Genomic DNA, 22,559 nt, shown 5'->3' with positions numbered 1-22,559 from the left:
CACAGCCCCATGTGGGGCTGGAACTTACCAACCCTGAGATCATGACCTGAGCCGAAGTCAGATCCTTAACTGACTGAGCCACCCAGGCGCTCCTCAGAGAGACTTGATTCCTGTGTGACCCAGGCGAGTTAGAGTAGCCCCTCTGAACCTCCCTATAGAAAGTGGAGTTAATCCAAGTGGAGACAATCCACACTTGGTCTCAAAGGTTGTTGAGGTTGAGAAGATGCATGTGAAAGTGCTTTGTAAACCTTCGAGTGTGGTGCAGATGACAGGCCCACCGACCCAGGGCTCTTGCCTCCCAGGCTGGCATGCTTGAGGGACTCAGTGCTCCTGAGTGAAGGCTAACGCTCACATTCAGTGGGCACCAGCCCTTCCACAAGGCACGTCTGAGACTTGCAGAGGACTTATACTTGCTATTCTGCCCACGAGTGCCCCATCGGGTGGTAAGTTCAGGCCACTGGAAGCCTCCCCTAATGACTCTACCCAAGTAATCCCCACCACCCACCAGTTTCCTTCTCTCTCTCTGCCTCCATTTGTTTCCTTCACAGCGCGTATTGCAATTCCTATTTATCACTGTGGTCATTTAGCTGCGTATTGGCTTAGCCCCGCGACACTGTACGCTCAGGACAGCAGGGAAAGTACCTTCCTGTTGTATGCCCCGCATGTATGTACTCAATCAGTACTTTTTTTTTTTTTTAATTTTTAAATGTTTTTGTTTTATTTTTGAGAGAGAGAGCTAGTGGGAGAGGGGCAGAGAGAGAGAGGGAGACACGGAATTGGAAGCAGGCTCCAGGCTCTGAGCTGTCAGCACAGAGCCTGACACGGGGCTCGAACTCACGAACTGTGAGATCATGACCTGAGCCGAAGTCGGAGGCTTAACCGACTGGGCCACCCAGGCGCCCCTATTTCTTGAATCAAAGAACAAATGCAAAACGTTAGAGGCCTGTCCCTGTGACTTCTTTGGATTTTCCTCAAAGGTGCCATCCTGTGAACCGGTAGCTCTCGGCACCTTGTGTGAGCCAGGAATGGCGAGAAATGCTGGCGGTGCCGGGGTCTTCCCAGACTGGTAGGGAGCGGGCTGCCCTGCCCCTGTCCCTTGGCCTTGAGCATGCATGCCCTTGCCTTCCCACATATCCATGGGGACCCGTGTCTGGGCCCTAAAGCTCTCCTGAAATGATTTTCAGAAAAGGTTCTTCTGATGAAGTCAGGTACACTGGTGAAGGAGAACACCTTTTTCATAACAAACAATAAACCACGACACTTGAGATGACAAGGATTTTTGTGATACTTCCCACAGGACTATGTATTTTGTAGGGCCTAGTGCAAAATGCAAATATGGGCTTTTAAAAAATTCATTAAGAATGTTGAGATTGTGACAACAGAGCATTAAACCAAGTGCAAGGAAGTCCCCCTACCCCCGCCTTTTTTTTTTTTTTTTCCTAAAGTAGGCTTCGCATTCAGCACAGAGCCCAGTGCAGGGCTTGAACTCATGACCCTGAGATCAAGACCTGAGCCAAGGTGCTTGACTGACTGAGCCCCCCAGGGGCCCCATGCCAGGACCCTCCTAAGTGAGAGTTGCACACCCATGAGCCGGACCCTGCTTGCTGCCTTCAGAGTCTAGTGAGGAGATGAGTTTGGATTCTCCGGGCTGGCCTGCTGTTTGTGGACACTGTGGCTTCCAAAGACCCTTTTTCCAAGCTCAAGAATGATACTGATTCCAGACAGGACTCTCAGCAACCAGGATACGCCACTCGCCCAAGAAGCTGCCGCTGCTCCTTACCCCCAGATTTACCCCCAGACTCCGTGGTTTCCAGCTAAGCCACTTGACTCAGAGCAGAGCCAACTTTATTTATTTATTTTTTTATCTAGTAGCTTAAGGAAGCAGGAAAGTTGTTTTTGAAAAACTCCCTGGAAGGTAAACATGATGAATGATGACATTCTTTCATTGTTTACAGCAACACACTGGCATGGAGGGGGTTCGCGTTGCCACCACAAGCTGCTGTTTACCTGTCCTCCGCACACCGCACGCCTACAGCAAGCAAGTGACACAGCCTCCTTCCGGGGCCCCACCTTCAGGAATGTGGCCTTATTTTAGAGGAGGGGAGGGGCGGGGAGAGGATGGGCGAGGGCAGACTTAGGTGGAATGGGAGGGGATACTGGCTTATGTTTCCTGAAAGCCACCGAGGGAAACTCAAAACTATATACATCAAATTATCCAATCAATATATATTTTAAATAAATGAACATAGTTGTGTATTCAGTTGATTTTATTTCAGAACAGGTAATACATTCTTATGGTTCAAAACTCCAAAGTTACAAGAATGTTTATGGTGAAAAATCTTCTCGGCTCCCCTGCCCCTGAGGGTAGACATTACAATTCGTGGGGTTTTGTTTTGTTTTGTTTTTTTTTTGCACCCCGGTAGAAATACTGTTTGCATAAATGAGCACATATGAACACACCCTCCCACCCTGTTTTTTTTTTTTTCCCCCTCCCCACTGATCACACACTTTAACACTGTCCTGTACTTTGCTTTTTTCACTAAAGATTATATCCAGGAAATCTTTCTGCCTCAGTTCACAAAGAGCTTCCTTGTTCTTTTCTAAGTATGCATAGTATCTTCATTGTGTAACTGTGTTGTAATTTATTTAACCACGTGGACGTTTAGGCTCCTCCAGGCTTTTGTTATTACAAACAGGGTGTAATAAGCGATTTTGACCAGTGTGGTTCAGAGTTTCCCTTGGTACCGTTGGGGAAAATGGAAGTCAGATTCGCCCTCCCAATTTCTTTTTCGGTCAGAGTCAAGGGCATGTGCATTTCCAGATCTAATGGAGTGGAATGGATACCACCATTCAACCTTCTGTGAATTTCCACAAGTATTTATTTATTTATTTTTTAACGTTTATTTATTTTTTTGGGACAGAGAGAGACAGAGCATGAACGGGGGAGGGGCAGAGAGAGAGGGAGACACAGAATCGGAAACAGGCTCCAGGCTCTGAGCCATCAGCCCAGAGCCCGACGCGGGGCTCGAACTCCCGGACCGCGAGATCGTGACCTGGCTGAAGTCGGACGCTTAACCGACTGCGCCACCCAGGCGCCCCTCCACAAGTATTTATTGAGTGCCCACTTTGTGCTAACACTCTTGCAAAACACTCGGGATACTCCAGTGCCATGACAGTCCCTGCTCTTCTGGGGAGACAGTCTGGTTAGGGGCTGAGGGAGGAGACCTATGATCAATCAACAAGAAGCCCAAATGAGGCATCTACCTGGGTGGCTCAGTTGGTTGAGCATCTGACTTCGGCTCAGCTCATGATCTCACGGTTCGTGGGTTCGAGCCACGCATCAGGCTCTGTGCTGACAGCGCGAAACCTGCATGGGATTCTCTGTCTTCCTCTCTCCCTGCCTGTTCCCTACCCATGCTCTCTCTCTCTCAAAAATAAATAAATAAACATTAAAAAAAATACCTCAAGTGCTGTGATGGGGTGTGTGTGGAGGGCACCACTTAAATGGGGACTAGGAACAGCCTCTCTTGGATCACTGAGCTGTACTTGGGGGGATGGTACCAGGCGAGATTAAAAATTAAGCCTCAGACTTCGAATTTGTGTGGTTTGTACAGCTCTTTCAGACTTTCCCCATCGTTTGGCTGGTTGCCTGAGTAGTAGGGATTACTCTCGTAGGGCGGAGAGGTTTGGAGACGTTTTCTTGTTTTCTCTCTCTCTATTCTGTTTTTGCAAAAGAGAAAATTGTCTTCACCTAGTGGCTCCACGGGAGGGTTACCCTTTGCGCCGTCTGAAGAGGTCAGCCCACAGAGCAGCAGTGGAGGCCAGATCTGGAGAGGCCTCAGCCTTTGTAACTCAGGCCACCTGAGCTAGAGTTCTCATCCAGTCCAAGCGGCCCACAGTCTGCAGAAATGGAGTCTTGTGGTGGCGGCCGCTCGGCTGGGAGGATCCAGATGGTTCTTCAGGCTCACCCCCATCAGCCTTCTGATTTGGATGCTCCCGGAGCTGGGAGCACTGAAGTGAAGGAAGTATTAACGGGTAGCAAATGTTGATGGGGATCCTGGGCACGGAAGCTGGCGATCTTTCCTTCGTTCGAGGATGATATTGAACACTTTGAGCTGGCCATCCGGCACCAGCCCTGGCTAATCTGGCTGCTGTGCTGAATGGGTGCTTCTCTCCCACTCTCTGCCCTGACCCACACTCTCCTGCATCCTGTCCATCAGCAAGGCAGGCAATTCCTTACTGTTCTTGCCCCTTAAATCCTTCCCATCCTTCAAGTCCCAGCCATGGAGCCCCCCACCTCCCTTATAGCCTGCTTTAAAGACTTCAGGGCAGGTCACTCATTGTCTTTATTCCCTACAGGGTCCTTTGGGGCAGAAACCTTGACACCCGGGCCCAGTTCTGTTGCCCCTCCCCACCCTGATCCTGGCACACTACAGCCTTGTCCGTAGTAGGCCTTCAGCACACACGTGTTGTCCACAGAGTAAAAGCACTGCCCTGGTTTGTAAGACGACACTCTGTCCACAAACGAGGGAGCCGGCAATGTTAGGAATGGCGATTAGCACATTGTTGTTACTTGAAGTTGTTCTAGTGGGTCTATTTCCCATCCAAGTCAGCACTGCCTTGTTTTCTATTTTGGGTCCTATTTCAGCAGAATGATTAAACAAAGGGGAAATCATCAAAAACCACAGCAGAGCCTGATGGGGCGGAGGGAAAAGGCAGAACAGAGCATGTGGGGTTGAGGGGAGGGTGATAAAAATACAGTCAGGGGGTGGGAGTCCGAGAGACGGGGTGGCCCAGACTGAAGCCCGAGAAAGCAGCGCCTGTAAAACGGGGCCATGTGGCAGAGCCTTTGGGGAAAGAGCTCTATGAGAAGGGGGGCCGAAGTCCAAATAACTTCACCCTGGGAACCAGTCAACTGTCCTAACTTGTGAGAGAGGGAAGCCAAAATTGCTCCAGAATTTTTTTTTTTTTTCCTGGAAAGAAGCATGAACAGAAATTCCAGCTGAAGGGGCCAGTCCCCCCTTCTCCTTCCGTTCCTAGGGCTGGGCATACGGCTCCTGTCTCTGGACAAGGGAACCGCTTGTGTGCATTCCTTCCCTGGGCTGCTGGGAGAGGGCGTCTGGTCCCCACATTTTCCTCCCCTGGACGGAGGGGGCTGACCTCAGATTCTCCCCGTTGCAGAGTCTGGTTCCACAGTGGGTCACTGGAGTGTCCCAGCGGGGAATCTTTGATGTGGAAGAGACCCAGCAGGACCAGGGGCCCACAGCACCCGTGGGAGACCCAGGAACCTAAAGTGGCCTGGGGCAGGGAAGGAGGGAATGAGAGGGAATGAGGTCTGCTTGCTTCTGGAGCGTGGGCTCCTGTGAGATTTTTACCAGCCTTGGTCACAGGTCCAAAGCTCCTGGTGAGGCACCGTGTATTCCACATTCTCTCCTTTAGAGACTGCAGGGCTGTGCTGTGGCCACTTGCCACATATGGCTAGGAGCACTGCAATGTGGCTGGTCCAAGTGGAGATGTGCTTTAGGTATAAAATATACCCAAACTTGGAAGTCTTTGTATGGAAAGAGAACGTAAACTATCTTGTTAATAATTTTCATGTCGATTACATATGGAAATGGTGATGTTTGGATATACTGAGTTAAACAAAATGTATCAGTGACATTAATTTCACCTGTTTTTTCTTTTTTCTTTTTTTAATTTACATCCAAGGTAGTTAGCATATAGTGCAACAATGATTTCAGGAGTAGATTCCTTAATGCCCCTTACCCATTTAGCCCATCTCCCCTCCCACAACCCCTCCAGCAACCTTCAGTTTGTTCTCTGTATTTAAGAGTCTGTTATGTTTTCCCCCTGCCTCTGTTTTTTTATTATTTTTGCTTCCCTTCCCTTGTGTTCATCTGTTCTGTGTCTTAAAGTCCTCATATGAGTGAAGTCATATGATATTTGTCTTTCTCTGACTGATTAATTTCACTTAGCATAATACCCTCTAGTTCCATCCATGTAGTTGCAAATGGCAAGATTTCATTCTTTTTGATTGCCAAGTAATACTCCATTGTGTGTGTGTGTGTGTGTGTGTGTGTGTGTGTGTGATAAAGAAGATGTGGTATACCACATCTTCTTTATCCGTTTCTCCATCGATGCCCATTTGGGCTCTTTACTTTGGCTATTGTTGATAGCACCGCTATAAACATCGGAGTGCATGTGCCCCTTCGAAACAGCACACCTGTATCCCTTGGATAAATAAATACCTAGTAGTGCAATTTCTGGGTCGTAGGGTAGTTGTATTTTTAATATTTTGAGGAAGCTCCATACTGTTTTCCAGAGTGGCTGCACCAGTTTGCATTCCCGCTAGCAGTGCAAAAGGGTTCCCTTTCCTCCACATCCTGGCCAACATTTGCTTTGCTTGAATTGTTAGTTTTAGCCATTCTGACAGGTATGAGGTGGTATCTCATTGTGGTTTTAGTTTGTATTTTCCTGATGATGAGTGATGTTGAGCATTTTTTCATGTGTTTGTTAACCATCTGGATGTCTTCTTCAGAGAAGTGTCTATTCATGTCTTTTGCCCATTTCTTCACTGGATTATTTGTTTTCTGGGGAGTTGAGTTTGATCAGTTCTTTATGCATTTTAGATGCTAACCCTTTATCTAATAGGTCGTTTGCAAATATCTTCTCCCATTCCGTCGATTGCCTTTCAGTTTTGCTGATTGTTTCCTTTGCTGTGTAGAAGCTTTTTATTTTGATGAGGTCCCAGGAGTTCATTTTTGCTTTTGTTTCCCTTGCCTCTGGAGACGTGTTGAGTACGAAGTTGCTGTGGGCAAAATCAAAGAGGTTTTTGCCTGCTTTCTCCTCGAAGATTTTGATGGCTTCCTGTCTTACATTGAGGTCTTTCATCCATTTTGAGTTTATTTTTGCGTCTGGTGTAAGAAAGTGGTCCAGGTTCATTCCTCTGCAGGTCGCTGTCCAGTTTTCCCAGCACCACTTGCTGAAGAGACTGTCTTTCTTCCGTTGGATATTCTTTCCTGCTTTGTCAAAGATTAGTTGGCCATATGTTTGTGGGTCCATTTCTGGTTTCTCTATTCTGTTCCATTGATCTGAGTGTCTGTTTTTGTGCCAGTATCACCTGTTTCTTTTTTCAATGCAGCTACCAGAAAATTTGAAATTACATATGTGGTTTGCATTCTATTTCTGTTGGCTGGTGCTGGTCTATAGTGTCTGTGTCTTAGGCTGGGGATAGGTCTGCAGGGGCCTGGGAAGATTTTAAACTGGAAGGTGTCACCGGTTTAAATATTTTTAAAAATACACCATTTACTGGTTCAGTCATCGGTGACTAATAAAAATCAGGGGTCATAGGGAGAAAGGGGTTCTGTCACATTTACTGTGCCCCAAATCTGGAAGAGGACCCCTAAGAGAGTAGAGCTCAGTGTTCATTCTACACTTATCCAAGTGCTTTTCCATGTGCATGTTCTAGGGGGCTGGGGATCCAGCAGGGAACAAAGCAAAGACTCCTCTCATGGAAAGGATAAGACAGGAGATAGAAATACATAGTCTCAGTGCATTGAAGAAATGCAGGAAAAGACACAGCATGTTAGCAGAGGATGAATGACAGGGAGAAAAGCAAAGCAAAGCAGAGCGTTTGGAATTTGAATATGGTGGTCAGAGGAGGCCTCGTGGAGAAGGTGACATCAGAGCCAAAACTTAAGGAGGTGAGGGAGTGAACTCTACAGTGAACTTGGAGAGGAGCATGCCAGCAGAGCAGCCCAGCGTCTGGAGTGTTTGGGGACAGCAAGGGGCCAGTGTAGCTGGTGTGGAGTGCACAGGAGGAGGGTGGAGGGAAGACAGTCAGGAAAATGGCTGTGAGAAGACCGTTTAGAGCCTTGCAGACCATGGCAATGCCTTTGCCTTTCACTCTTTGCCCTTGGAGAGGAACAGGGTCATTGTGGCTGCTGAGTAGAGATAGATTCCAGGAGCCACAGATGGAAGCAGGAAGCCACTTAGAAGACTGGCCATCAATTAGGGTGAGATGAAAAGGTGGCTCCACCGGGGTGGCCAGAGTGCAGATGAATGAGGAGAGTTGCCTGGTGGCCCTCTGGGTTTTCTTTCCTCATCCTGTAGCCGAGATGGCTCTATTCCTGAGGCAGGGACAGCTGGCTCTCCACTTAACACACCCAGTGCTTTCCTCCCCGCCCCCTCCTCCCTAGTTGTGGAGCTCACCAGCTCTGGCCCGCCTCGAATGTTTGCACTGTCAAGGCCTCTGCTCTCCCTCTGGCTGGTTTCTTCTCCTCATTCAGGTCTCAGTGCAGATGTCACCCCTCCGAGGGCCCTTCCCCCACCATTGCCTCAAGGAGCCCCTTCCCCATCTATGTTAGCCTGTTCACTTCTTAGCCTTAGTCGGTGGCTGAAAGGATCCCTTAATTTATTTGTTTACTCCATTGTCTCTCCCCAGCCCTTGAGAATGAGGTCTCGGGCTCCGGCTCTTCCTGTCCCCAGTGCCAAGGACAGTGCCGAGAGGGTGGTTAGCACTTACCGCGCCTACTGCAACCGGCTAGAGGTCTGTCTTGCCCCTTAAACTTGAGGGAAGGAGGCAATAAGTCATATGGATTCTGGTGCTCCGTAGACTGGGTTCGCCTGCTTGCAACGTGCCCTTGGGCAACTTCATCTCTTTAAACCTTGGTTTTACCATTTGTAAAATGGAGGTAATATGTGTATCTACCTCATAAGGGTGTTTTAAGGAGTGGCAGGATGCAAATAAATTGCTTCGCCCAGCACCTGGCATGATTATAATTATTATAAGTGCTAACAATTGACCACATCATTCTTGTTCTCCCACTCTCTAATTTTCTGTCAAATGTTCGAACTCCATTTTCCCTTAATCAAACAGTCTAGAACAGTGCCTTCCAGTGGAACTCGCTTCAAGAACTTAGATATTCTATGTCTGCGCTATATTCAATATAGCGGTCACTAGTCCCCTGTGGCTTTGTGCACTTGCTATGCGGTCTAGTGTGATCCAGGAGCTGATTTTTAAACTTGATTTAATTTTCATTAATTTAAATTTACATCTAAATAGCCACAGGTGGCTAGTAGCTAGCCATAGCTATACCATACTGAACAACACAGCGCTAGAAACTGTGAGGGATAGGAAGAAAAAGCTTTTCCTTTAGTGAAAAACATTTGGCAGAATTTTAAATGAATGCAGTACTGTTTAAGGATTCTTTACAGATCTAAATTTACTGGATCCGATTTGGAATACAAGCATATATCACATAGACTTTATGGTAAGGATGGTTAAATATATGAAATGTTGCAATGGTTAAATATATGAAAATGCTTAACAAAAAGGGACCTTTCATTCCCTCTCTTCTCCTCCACTGTCTCCTTCCTCTTCTCCAAATCCAATTATTCTGTGTCCTTCCTGTTTTTCTCTTTTCTTTCTGGGGCCTCCAGCCTCTGGCTGGAGCTGAGAGCAGCCTCAGTGGATGGAGGGTGGACAAGGGGAAAGCTACCCTGATTCATTTCCCTTGTGTTGTCCAAAAACGCCCCAGCACCGTCTCAGGACTTCCCGGACCTAAGAGAGGGCGGCCATTTAGGCCATTCGTTAGAGTCAGGTAATTAAGAACAGTGCAGGAGAATCCAGTTGGAAAATCATGAATTTTCGAGCTGGGAGGTTCCTTAGCGATGGTCTGGTCCAATCTCTTCATTTTATAAATAAAGACATAAAAACCCAGAGAGGAGAAGTGACTTCACCAGGACCCAGGATTCCTGACCCCCGCCCTGTGCTGGTTCTAGAACTCCCAGTGGAAGAGTCCACATATTTTTCCAATTCTTTTTCTTAAAAACACAAGCGATTAAAACTCAGCTACGCTAACCCAAACCAGACTTTTACATTTTGTTTTCCTACTCCTGAGCCTTTTAGACAGATCTCAGTAAAAATGTGTGGTCTCAATGCACGGGGAAAACATTAAAGATATTCTCCGAGTTTCCTTTTGAAGAATGACTCCATTCTGGAAATGTGGGCATCACGTGTAAAATCCTTATTATAAACGAAAGTACTGAATCTTGCCTAGCTACTGTAATTTATTTGGTGTGTTTGCTTTTTAGAAAAAAAGCACATGTCTGAATGTTGGTGGCAAACTACTGACCAAAGTACAGCAAGAGTTCTCACTTCATTTTCAAAGCAACCAAGCAGAGCATAACAAGTTGTTTCTCATATTCCACGTTCATCTGATATGGAAAATAGCTTTTAACAAACAACAGGCAGAGGAGTGGAATGTTTCTCCTAGCAGTTAGATATTGGTGTCCCTAGTGGCAAAATGTTAAAGCTTTCGAGTACAGTGATGGTTCTGATGCTTGGAAGCTGTTTAAGCTTGGGCAAGTGACTTAACCTTTCTGAGTCTGTTTCTTCATCTTGTAAAACGGGGTTAATAATAGAACCTACCTCAAAGATGAGCTGTAAGAATTAAAAGAGAATCTACGTAAAGCTTATAGTGTAGTACCCGACACGCACAGCAAGCCTACAGTCCTCATTTACTTACTATTACTATTGGGAGATAATGTGAGCTTTGCAAATTAAGTGCTATGCAAATGAAAACTATTAATTTTTTTTAAAAGTGTATTTATTTCTTTTGAGAGAGAGAGTGTGTGAATGCGCGCGTGCACATGAGTGGGGAGGGGCAGAGAGAGAGAGGGAGAGAGAGAGAATCCCAAGCAGGCTCCATGCTGTCAGTGCAGAACCCGGTGTGGGAGACCAACTCACAAACCGTGAGATCATGATCTGAGTCGAAACCAAGAGTCAGACACTTAACCGACTGAGCCACCCAGGCGTTTCGCAAATGAAAATTATTTTAATTCTACTGCTATTTTGAAAAGCATTTTATTTATAACAAGGACCTCAGATTCTTTAAGGGAAAATTTGAAAATAAAGAAAAATATGGCCTAAATAAAGATCACCCCTAATGTTACCATTCAAATGCGATCTCTGACACTTCTATTTTTTTAGGCACGGTGTAGTTTTATCTTGTATATGTCATTTAAAATTGGATTTCTGCCTTTAATATTATTTCACTATCTTCACGTTGCTTGTTAGAACAAATTTATTGCCCACCCAAAGCAAGCTTAAGAGGCTTCATGCATATCCTTCTCCTACTGAATGCCCCTCCCCTTCTTCCAATTTACCTTTGCATTTTTATGGATCTCTGTACCTTGTCTAACGTCCCTTTTGGAGTTAGCAGGGTAGACATCAATCCTGACTGCACAGTAGAAGCATCAGGAGAGCTTTAAAAAAAAAACCACTAATACTCAAGCAACATCCTGATTTTATCAACATTCTTAGGGATGGGATGGGCATCAGCATTTTTTAAAAAGCTCCCCAAGGGGCGCCTGGGTGGCGCAGTCGGTTGAGCGTCCGACTTCAGCCAGGTCACGATCTCGCGGTCCGTGAGTTCGAGTCCCGCGTCGGGCTCTGGGCTGATGGCTCAGAGCCTGGAGCCTGTTTCCGATTCTGTGTCTCCCTCTCTCTACCCCTCCCCCGTTCATGCTCTGTCTCTCTCTGTTCTAAAAATAAGTAAACGTTGAAAAAAAAAATTAAAAAAAAAGTAAAAAGCTCCCCAAATGTTTGTTTATGTAAAGAAAGAAAGAAATACATAATTCTATAATTTTCTATATCATTTTTGCATATCTTTCCTAAATACGTACTGTTTTCTTTTTAAACTCAAAAAAATCCTAAATTTTTGTGGTATTACTGCCAAAAATGCACAGCTGGAATCTAATCATTAGGAACCATCCAACAAACCCAAATAAAGGAACATTCTACAAAATATCTGGCCTGTATTCTTCAAAAATGTCGATGTCTTAAAAGACAAAGAACATTTTTGAAACTAGTCCAGAGTAAAGGAAACTAAAGAGACATGATAACTGAATGTAAAATGGAATGCGGATTTTCTTCTGCTCTAGCGATTACTGAAATAATTTGAGAAATTTGAATAAAGTCTGAAGATTTGAAAGTAATATCATATCATCATTAATAAAAGATTGAGGGATAAAAGGGCTTCGTGTCTAATTTAGTCTCCAAGATTCAGAAAAAAATATATGTAGTAGATATATATATATGTATGTGTGTGTGTGTGTGTGTGTGTGTGTGTGTGTGTGTGTGTGTCTGTATATACATGGAGAGAGAAAGAGACACAGAGAGACTCAGGAGAGAAAACGAAGCAAATTAGGTTAAGTGTTAACATTTGGGGAATCTGGGTGAAGGATATAGTGTAAGTTTTCTTGCAAATTTTTCATAAGTTTGAAATTATGTCAAAATAAATAATTAAAAAACAAAAACCAAACCCTGGGGCGCCTGTGCGGCTCAGGCAGTTAAGTGCCCAACTCTTGATTTTGGCTCAGGTCATGATCTCACAGTTTGTGAGTTCCAGCCCCAAGTCAGGCTCCATGCTGACAGCACCGAGTCTGTCTGGGATCCTCTCTCCCTTTTCTCTCTATCCCTCCTCTGCTCGTTCATGCACTCTCTCTCTCTCTCTCAAAATAAATACATAAATTAAAAAAAAAATCCTGAATTCTTATAAGGACCTAAAAAAGGAATAGAATAGGGACAGAATTTTAAAATGCAAAAAAAACCCACTTTTTGTTTTTGTTTGTGTAATTATAATCCATCGCTACATGGAGAGACATTTTACTTAAGAGATTGTTCTCAGAACATAGGTGAGGGAGCTCTGGGCTTGTTTTAAGTAGAAGCTGATTTGAGGATCTAACAAATGCTGACAGTACCTCCGATAGAGGGCGGTGCAACCTTAGGAAGAATAAATCACATCACACGGGTTTTGGGTAACATTACCTAAGGTAGATTCTAAAGTGTTAACAAATGGAACGGAGGCATTGAGAATCATAGAGCTGAATTCTATCTACATCCCATTTTACAGATGAGCAAACTGAGACTCAAAGAGGGATAATAACCACTTGCCCAAGTCATAGTCATAAGCAGCACAACTGTCTTGCAAATAATGGCCATAGCTATCATTCATTCGAGGCTTACTGTATGCCAGGCACAGAATGTACTAAGCACTTTATATGCGTAAGCTCTTTAATCACGCGCCCACCTCCGGGGCCCCCCCCCCCTTTTCAACCTGAAGTTGAGGCTCAGAGAAGTCAGTAAGTTATCTGACGTCACTAATGAATGAGATTCTGGCTGTGCTCATAGCTAACATGCCATCCTGTCCTGCAATTTTGCTGGGATGCCTACCCTTAAAGAATCGATCACCTAAAAGGGGTACAGAACACAGTCGTCGAAAGAGAAATCTTGGTGCCTGTTGATAGATGTGCACACACAAGGATCCAGAGATTCAGTGAAGGAAGAAAATTCCTGGGACTGAGGAAAGCAGAAAGGGGAGGGGCCACTGAAATGGCAGGGCGTGTGTGGCCTGTGGAAATCGACAGGTTTGGAGGTGGGGAAGAGAAGGCAGAGAGGAGAGGTAGAGACAAAGTAGGGAAAGGAGCATAACGTCTTGTTGGGGAAGGCAGTGAGTCTAAAATCTTGACTTCTCTCCTTGCTACCCTATGTTAGCCTCTAACGAATCCATCCGCTAGTCTTGTTAGTTCTGCTTCCAGAAACATCTGTGATGTCTCCACTTGTCTCCATCTGCACTGCCCCCCCCCACCCCCGCCCGGCTCAAGCCACATCACTCCTCACCTTGACTCTTCGAAAACCTTCTCACTGGTTCCCTGCTTCTTTTCTCGTACCAGCCACAATTCATTCTCCAGACTACAGCCACAGTCATCTTTTGAAACCTATGTCAGGCCATGTCACTCTCCCGTGAACATCTTCGAATGGCTTCTGTGCACTTAGAACAGAATCCAAACTCCTCACAAGGCTCTGCTTGAGCTGGCCCCTGCCACCTCCCTGACCTCATTTCCTACCAACCTCTCCCTTGCTCACGTTGCCTGGGCCACACTGGCCGTCTCTCCCCGAGAACACACATGAAGCTTTGTGCTTTTGCTGCTCCTTTTGTCCAGAACACTTTTCTTCCAGGTTGCCACGTGGCCGTGCCCTTCTCCACGGTCCCCCAGTGGAGTGGGGTCTGAAAGAGAACCAGAAATGGGACCCCATGGACCGAGGGGGCGGGATGTCCTGATTCTGCAGTCACGGTTTGCGAGCGACATCGTTTGACTCAGTCTTTAAAGGGTTAACAATCAGGTCAGGGGATTTCAGAGTTTCAAAGTCTTAGCCCCAGATGGGACCCAGTCCACATCTTTTCATTCTACAGATAAGGAAAACGTGAGATTAGAGCTGGGAAGTGACTTGCCCGAGGCCAGAAGGCCAAAAGGCTTCCTCTGTCTTCGGAAACACTTCATCTCTTGAGTTAGGTTTCTTCCCTTAGAAAACGCAGAGACAAAGTCTTCTGCACAAGATCCAATAAATATTGTGAAAGGGCTTTGAGAACTGGGAAATGAGGGACTCAGGTGGTATTTTATTATTATCTGGCCGTAACTGCCAGCTTGGCTTTCGCTGGGGCCCAGACTGATTCTTTTAAAAAACTTGTATTGGGGCGCCTGGGTGGCTCAGTCGGTTGAGCGTCCGACTTCGGCTCAGGTCATGATCTCACAGTTTGTGGGTTTGAGCCCCGCCTCTGGCTCTGTGCTGACCGCTTGTTCAGAGCCTGGAGGCTGCTTCAGATTCTGTTACCTCCTTCTCTCTCTGCCCCTCCCCTGCTCTCGCTTTGTCTCACTCTGTTTCTCAAAAATAAATAAATGTAAAAAAAAAAAACCAAAAAAAACTTTTATTGAGTGCCTACTAATGCAGGTCCTGGTCTCAGCACTGGAGACACTGCAGATGACAAAGCCCTGACAATTTAGAGCCCTCACAGTATTTACATTGGGGGACATGCGTGTGCACGCTCACACGTGTGTGTGTGCATGTGTGTTCTGTGGTGCTAAGTGCTGTGGAGAAAAATAAAGCAGGCGAGGGCCATGGGGATTTGCCAGAGGTGGGAGAAGGGCTGGAATTACAAATGGGGCTGGGTGGGATGTCAAAGAGGGCCTCTCAGAGGAGGTGACCCAGATTCTGGATTACGTTTAGCACAGGGAAGGGAGAACTTTTAAAATGGAAAAAAAAGGGGGGCGCCTGGGTGGCGCAGTCGGTTAAGCGTCCGACTTCAGCCAGGTCACGATCTCGCGGTCCGGGAGTTCGAGCCCCGCGTCAGGCTCTGGGCTGATGGCTCGGAGCCTGGAGCCTGTTTCCGATTCTGTGTCTCCCTCTCTCTCTGCCCCTCGCCCGTTCATGCTCTGTCTCTCTCTGTCCCAAAAATAAATAAATGTTGAAAAAAAAATAAAAAAAAATGGAAAAAAAGGGGGGTTTTGTTTTTTGTGTTTTATTTTTTTGAGAAATGTATTTGTTTTGGGGCAACAGATTCTCTGACTTTGCTGGGGTCTGCATAGATGACCATCCAACACTGCCTCGGAGCAAAGTCTGCAAAAGTGAAACCTTTGCCATCGGCACCCATCAGGTGCAACTTTCTGCTTCCTTCTCACAAACCAAACCCAAGCGAACGCCTTCAGCAGTTAGCAGCGGTAATTTGCATAAAGGCTGATCCTTAAATCTTCTCTGAGTAGTTTGGGAAGGGGGCAGGCGCTGACATGGCTGAGCCCTACTGTGTGCTAAGTGTAGTGCTAGGCTCCTCTGTACCCCATTTCATTCTATCCTCCAGGCAGCCTTATGAGTGGGATACTATTGTTCCCATTTTGTAGATGAGGAAACTGAGGCTCGGAGTGCCCGTATGAATTGCCCAACATCAGCACAATGGGGAAGTGACAGACCAGAGACCAGGTCAGCTGGCTTCATATCCTGTGCTCTCTCTGTGACATCACCGTTCCTTTCTGGGACTCTGAGCTGGAGTGGTTTTTTTTTTTTTTAAACGTTTATTTATTTTTTTGGGACAGAGAGAGACAGAGCATGAACGGGGGAGGGGCAGAGAGAAAGGGAGACACAGAATCAGAAACAGGCTCCAGGCTCTGAGCCATCAGCCCAGAGCCCGACGCGGGGCTCAAACTCACGGACCGCGAGATCATGACCTGGCTGAAGTCGGACGCTTAACCGACTGCGCCACCCAGGCGCCCCATGGAGTGGTTTTGAAAGCAACTACTGAACTCTTTCCCAGAAGAAATTCGGAAATGACATGTCCAGCTCCTTCGTTTTGTGGATCGGATGAGCTGACGATACGAATGTGTCTGAACACCCCAGCACCTGTGCAATGGATGTTGGTTTCCTGTCCTTGCAGATTAGAAACCAGAGCTTTAGAGATATGCCCAGGTTACTTGCCATGAGGTAACACAGCAGGTAGCAAACCTATCCTCTAAGGTAGTCTCTGGGCTTCTAGATCTTTTCACCACCCTCTGAGCCACGTAAGGCTTAGAGGTCAAGGGCTGTATTGTCAATGAAGAAGAGAAAGAGGAAGAATGGTCAGGCCTACGGAGGCCTGGAGGAAACTGAGGAGAAAGTCTGGAAGTCCTCTGCCCCCCACACCCCTGTCCCCTGCCCCTGCCCCTGCCCCTCCTCTCCCTAGATAGGGAGGGATGGGGGTGCAAGAGAACACCTCTCTGGATGGCTTTTCTTCAGATTTACAGTCACACAGTATTTATTCAGCCCTACTGGGTGCCAGGCACTCAACCCCAACCCTTCAGGCACTGGCAGGTTAGTGAGTGGCCGAGAAGCACACACACCCTGAAATCTGAGAGTTAAGTGCTACCTGGTCCGCTCCAGGTGCTGTGGGAGCTCAGGAAATACGGGGTTGAGTGATGGCTTCAAGGCCACAGGGCTGGGGGGGCTTCCTGTGATGTCTTCACATGGTGACGTGTCTGGCAGAAATTCCCTGAAAATATCCACTCCAGTGTGTGTCAGTGAGCAGCCACCTTTTAAGGCTTCCATGAAAATGGTTATTACAGGCGAATGGCTGCGGTGGGTGGGGGCTTGGGGCCACTAGCAGGGAGCAGCCACAAGCCTGTGGGGGTTGCCGAAGTCACCACTGCGATTTGGCTCTCACTTACGCTGCGCAGACTCGCATCTGTTGTTACATGGGATTTGGCTTTCAAAGTGCTTTCCTCTGAGAGGCAGGGCGGTGGGGGGCAGTGTGGGGGGCAGTGAGGGCGGCAGGCTTGGCCTAGAGGGGGTGAACCGAAGCAGCAATGATAATGGCAATACGGGATATTTAAAGGGTCTACCTGCAGGGGTCGGGCTACATCTTGGGTGTGTGTGTGTGTGTGTGTGTGTGTGCGCGCGCGTGTGGCCTCGTGTGTCTCCCACTGAGTGCCTTGGTCAGAGGCCAAGGGGGCGGGGCTAAATCAGGAGGAGGTGTAGCTCACATTGAATCTTCCCAGTACCCAGTCAGCTCACTTGATTTTTCTTCCCATTTCAAGGATGAGGCTCAAGAGGCTCAGGGAACTTCAAGGTCACACAGCCTGTAAAGATTAGAACTCAAGCCTGTCTAGGCTCCATTTTCCCATCTGTACAAGGTGTGTGTGTAGGGGGGGGGGGGACGACTTAATTTCTTCTATTTTATTTTTTTTATTAAAAAAAATTTTTTTTTTAGTTTATTTATTTTGAGTGAGAGAGAGAGAGAGAGAGCACAAGCAGGGGAGGGGCAGTGAGAAAGGGAGACAGAATCCCAAGCAGGCTTGGTGCCATCAGCTCGCAGCCCAGTGTGGGGCTCGAACCCACAAACTGCGAGATCATGACCTGAGGTGAGATCAAGAGTTGGATGCTTAACTGACTGTGTCACCCAGGTGACCCTCTTCTTTCTATTTTAATGAGAAAATGCTATGGAGGAGGTCAGGGGAGGGGAGTGGGAGGGAGGGATGCTGGCAGTTTCCATTTGTAGGAGTAAATGTTCTACACTTTTGGAGCTCTCTTCATTTTCATCCTGGAAAATTCACCAGGATGGGCCTTTAGACACACACGAAGCAAGTCCTCGGCAATTGTCCTTGGGGAGGAGGGCTGGGTCATGCCAATCTCTATGCAGATGCAGCGGACAACACAGAACACTGATGTAGTTCTCTTTAATGATGTGAATTGGCGTCTTTTTAAGGGATCTTCACCTTTGAGGAGTGGGGGAGAAACAGTTCTGGAGAGAGACTCTAACTGGACAGTAGATGTTTTCCTGGGGACTACTGAAGATTGCACAATGGAGGTCAGGGAGGTACCACGGGCCCTTGAGACTGCCTCCTCTAAGCCATCAAGTCATTCATTCATTCAGTCATTCCTGTGTTTCATGGGCTCCACTAGGCTTGGGGAACACGCTGGTGAGTTGTCCCCAGCTGAAGTTTGGGGGAGTTAAAAGGGCAGCAAAACAGCCCAAAACAGGGTAGCTGAAATTCGAGCTGACTGTTGTACCTGTGAAGGTCAGGATGTGGGAGAATGAGAGGCTCTGAGTCATATTAATATTTGGATATTTTAAAATCAGGAAGATCAGGAGGATGTTAAGATAAACTTACAGTTAGAATCTGGAATCAGGGAAATGCTGTTTAGAGATGTGCAGTTTATCTTTTAATTAAAAAAAAAAAAGTGTATTTATTTCCAGAGAGAGACAGAAGGAGGGGGGCAGAGAGGGAGGGAGAGAGAGAATCCCAAGCAGACTCCATGCTGTCAGAGCAGAGCCCGTTGTGGGGCTCAATCTTAGGGACCATGAGATCATGACCTGAGTTGAGATCCAGAGTCAGATGCTTAACCAACTGAGCCACCCAGGCATCCCTAATTTTAACTTTAATGCCTTTAGCTGGGGATTGCCTTCCCAACGTCCTTGGTTCTCACCATTCCTGAGTGGCGCCACCTGAATCATGGCCCCACCTGAATTACATACGTACCTTATCAGCTATCTGCCCAGCCCCTGTGGCTAACAGAGTTTTCCACCCTAACACTAGATGTCTCGAAGCTTTGAGAATCTGTTTATTCAAGTATTTAAAAAAATTTTTTTTAATGTTTATTTATTTCTGAGACAGAGAGAGACAGAGCATGAGTGGGGGAGGGGCAGAGAGAGAGAGAGGGAGACACAGAATCCGAAAGAGGCTCCGGGCTCTGAGCTGTCAGCACAGAGCCCAACGTGGGGCTCGAACCTACAAACTGTGAGAACATGATCTGAGCCGAAGATGGATGCTTAACTGAGTCACTCAGGCACCCCTTCAAGTATTAATGAACCAAAATCAGATTTTCAGAATGTGGTAAGGTTTTCAACTTTGAACTTTTCTCTGATTCTCACTGTAATGGAATAATAGTATCTCGACTGGTGATCTGTATTTAAAAAAAATTTTTTTTAATGTTTATTTTTTGAGAGAGAAAGAGAGAGAGAGAGCCTGAGTGGGGAAGGGGCAGAGAAAGAGGGAGAGAGAAAGAATCCTAGAATCTGTGCTGACAGTGCAGAGTCCGATTTCATGAGTTGTAAGATCAGGACTTGGGCCGAAATCAAGAGTTGGTTGCTTAACCAACTGAGCCACCAGGTGCCACAGCATTTTTTTTTTTTTAAAGTAGGCTCCACACCCAACATGGGGCTTGAACTCAAGACCCTGTGATTAAGAGCTGGATGCTCTACCAACTGAACCAGCCAGGTACCCCTGTTAGCACTTTTGTAGGTCTAGGGAATACAGCAGTGAAGAATACAGAAAAAAAAAATGGAGCTTGAATTTCAGTGTGGGTGGAGAGAGACAGACAGTAGAGAAGACACATGAATAAAATGCATAGTAGATGAGATTATGGTAAGGAGAAAAAATGGGAAAGAGTAAGATGTTTTGGAGGAGGAGGAGTTAGATAAGGGTGGCTATTGTAGGCCCTACTAAGAAAATGAGTATTTCGTCCAGAATGAATTAAGTGAGGGAACTGGCCACCTGGGGCAAAAAACATTCTAGGCAGAGAAATGGCAAGTGCACAGGCCCTGAGGTAGGGCTGGCCTAGTGTGTTAGAGGAGGTATCAATACATCATGTACTGCTCTAAGTTCTTTCACTCCACTGAGGGAGATACGGTTATTGTTCCCATTTACAGATGGGCACACTGTGGCCAGAAGATCTAAGAAACTTGCCCCAGGTTAAATAAAAGGCAGAGCCAAGCTTCTGACCCAGGCAGTGTGACTCCAGAGCTTGTGCTCTTAAACACTAAGCTATGTTAAAGAAGTGATTTCATTAGCCTGGGTAGACCCAGGTACTGAAGATTTACACCTCTGGCTCTAAGCAGCCTTCCCAGCCCTGGAGGAAAACCCTGGGTGTGGCGGCAGGGGAGGGAGTGACTCAGGCCTTGGCTAGCTTCCTGCTGAGTCACTGCTGATGGGCTGTGAAGGGAGGCGAGTGGCACTCAGGCCTCACCTCCTCACACTGGCAGGTTCCTGCCCTTGGGGGGAGATGCCTGGCCACAGGCCCTAACCGCCCCATTGGTGAATGAATTCATCTGACTTTCCCAAGAACTTTGTTGTGAAATTGTGGGTGGGCTCCACTTCCTGGTGTGGCCCCACCGCCAGCAAGGGGGAATAGCCCCGGAGGCTGACTTTCTGCCCAGCTTAGCCCTGACTTCTCCCAAATGTCCTGGATGGATACATCCTGTCCCTTCTCAGAATGGCTGTCTTTCAGTTTGGGTTGAACTATCCAAGAGCAGCTGGCTGTGTGTTTGGCATGCCACCGCAAAGAGGAACGAGGTAGCCAGACATGCTACCCTGGGCCTCATGAGGCTCACCCCCTTGACACATTCAGTCCCAGACGGCAGGGAGGGAAAGAGTGAGTACTATAATAAGTACATCAAGTTGGTTAAGATTAAAAACAAATTTTTTTTAAGTTTCTTTATTATTATTATTATTTTTTAATTTTTTTTTTTAACGTTTATTTATTTTTTTGGGACAGAGAGAGACAGAGCATGAACGGGGGAGGGGCAGAGAGACAGGGAGACACAGAATCGGAAACAGGCTCCAGGCTCTGAGCCATCAGCCCAGAGCCCGACGCGGGGCTCGAACTCCTGGACCGCGAGATCGTGACCTGGCTGAAGTCGGACGCTTAACCGACTGCGCCACCCAGGCGCCCCAAGTTTCTTTATTTTTGAGAGAGAGAGAGAGAGAGAGAGAGACAGAGCAAGAGCGGGGGAGGGGCAGAGAGAGAGGGGACACAATCTGAAGCAGACTCCAGGCTCCGAGCTGTCAGCACAGAACCCGATGTGGGACTTGAACTCATGAACCGCGAGATCATGACCTGAGCCGAAGTCAGACGCTTAACTGACTGAGCCACCCAGGAGCCCCTAACTGGTAAAGATTTTAAAACAGGGACTCATGAATAATAAGAGCTAACATGTCTTGAACCCTTACTATGTACCAGACAGTATTCTAAAGCACTTACCGTGTTTTGTCTCATTTCCAAAACTCTTGCAACACCTGGTAGGAAAAGTGCCTACCATCTTATGAATACGAAAATGGAGGCTCAGAGATGTCACAGTTAGGAAAGGGCAGAAAGGACAGTGAGCACAAAATCCTGGAGTCAGGAAGGTGCAGGCTGGATGTGGGGAGACTTGAGGGGCCGGAGCAGAGGCTGAAGGCGGAAAACAGTGACAGAGGAAGTTCTCAGATGAGACAGAGTACTGGGACCAGACTCTGAAATTGGACTTGAGTTCATGGCAGTTGGAAACCACTGAAGATTTTTTGGCATGTCTCCCCTTGGTGCTCCAAGGCTATAGCTTTGTTGCTTTGGTCTAGGGTCGCCTTGGCACATGAATCGTGGGGGTCGAACAAAAACAGTAGGAAGAACTACTCCGTGAGGTGAGGAGACATCTCACTTGCTCCTTGCTCACCAAGACTCCTCTGGATTTGCTGCACTCGTACTGCAGAATATCCTTAGGGAGAGAGCTGTATGTTCCAGGAAGCATCCTGACAGGTGCTGCCCACAGCTGGCTGGTCCTCTCCTTTTGGGCCACGGCCACCTCTCCTGATTGAACTCTTTTCCTGGCGTTCCCCTCTTTGTTCCCAAATGTAATGTGCACATTAGTTGTTTCTGTCCAGCTGGCGTTTCCACATCTTCTGCAAAGCGTCTCCTCCCAGTTCTCCCTCTGTGATCTAGTGAGGTGACCTCCTAACACCTTCGTGTGGTAGGCACCCAATCTCATCTTCCTCTTCTCTGGCTTAAGAAACCCTGATTTTGGGGCACCTGGGTGGCTCGGTCGGTTAAGTGTCTGACTTCAGCTCAGGTCATGATCTCACGGTTCATGAGTTCAAGCTCCGCGTTGGGCTCTGTGCTGACAGCTTGGAGCCTGGAGCCTGCTTTGGATTCTGTGTCTCCCTCTCTCTCTGCCCCTCCCCCTTCAAAAATAAATAAACATTAAAAAAAAAAAAAAAGAAACCCCGATTTTGTTCTGGGTGATGTCACCACATGACCAGCCCTAGGCAATGGATCATGATATGCCCAAGCCAACAACAACCCTATTTTCCCCCTTCCCAGCCTCCCTTGCAGCTAGGGGTATCCATGTGACCCAGTTTTTGCCAATAAGACCTGTGGGGAAGTCTGCTCGGGGCTTCTGAGAAAGCTTTTGATTTTTTGACAAAAGGGAACAGTTTCCATT

General features: G+C 47.0%; 1 long non-coding RNA gene across 2 annotated transcripts in view; it reads left to right on the top strand.

Annotated features, from left to right (window-relative positions):
• LOC121043428 (uncharacterized) overlaps positions 1-2,244 on the top strand; it is a 53,088-nt gene extending 50,844 nt beyond the window's left edge. For both annotated transcript variants that reach the window (XR_005796832.1, XR_005796831.1), the window contains one exon: positions 1,956-2,244. This is a non-coding gene — a long non-coding RNA (uncharacterized LOC121043428). The remainder of the gene's footprint in view (positions 1-1,955) is intronic.
• Positions 2,245-22,559: the final 20,315 nt, after the last annotated feature.

The sequence above is a fragment of the Herpailurus yagouaroundi genome, unplaced genomic scaffold (genome assembly GCF_014898765.1).
Source record: "Herpailurus yagouaroundi ecotype Mexico unplaced genomic scaffold, PumYag 187, whole genome shotgun sequence".
NCBI lineage: Eukaryota > Metazoa > Chordata > Mammalia > Carnivora > Felidae > Herpailurus > Herpailurus yagouaroundi.
This window is presented reverse-complemented; position numbering and strand designations above follow the sequence as displayed.